Below are 808 nucleotides of genomic sequence, written 5' to 3' on the forward strand. Positions count from 1 at the left end.
AGCTTTTAAACAGATCTCACGTCAAGTTACCTTGTTAAACAACTAGGCTATTCATTTAACTAATGTATTATTTTTACTCTGAAAGTGACAAATACTTTTACATAATTTTTGTCAATGACAAATTTCTTATCATCACAAACTGTGGGTGGAACTTGTCTAATCAAAATCTTTGAATCTCATCAAGGTGTAACCAACAACATTAAGTCCTCCCTTGTGACAATGCAATATTCTTTTACCATACCAATAAATGCATTTCTGCAACATATTTGTCTGCAGCACAAAGCAATTTTGAGCAGCTGTGCTATGGTGCAAATTAAATACTTTTGTGCCTATTTACAGAGGGGGGTATTATTGTCCTGCTATAGTCAGACACTTGTTTCACATGTTTTGAAGGTGGACATCATGTATGGCAGTCACATTGCTATCTTGCTGTGTATCCATTCTCTCAGGGCTGTAACTGTGTCACTGCTGGACTCAGACGTTTAAATATCTTACTAATGACATAATTCTCAGTTAGTAGGCTACCTACATCATTTGGTATCCAAAGTACGTGCATGGGAATGCATAAGGAATTATCAGTATGTCACATATCTCATTCTGTAAATAGCACATAATAACACATAATTAAAGTAATACGAATCAAATGTGTGGTGAATGGGAGATTCAAGAATATTCTACTGTATTCCCATGACTGAAAACACCTCCTGGACAGTTTTGATTTATAACACCCTATTAGCGCTTTCAAACAATTGATTTCAAGCCAACGTCACCATCAAGTGGTATATTTTTGTCATTACACAACAAGCCT

This window comes from Etheostoma cragini, chromosome 8 (assembly GCF_013103735.1).
Source record: "Etheostoma cragini isolate CJK2018 chromosome 8, CSU_Ecrag_1.0, whole genome shotgun sequence".
NCBI lineage: Eukaryota > Metazoa > Chordata > Actinopteri > Perciformes > Percidae > Etheostoma > Etheostoma cragini.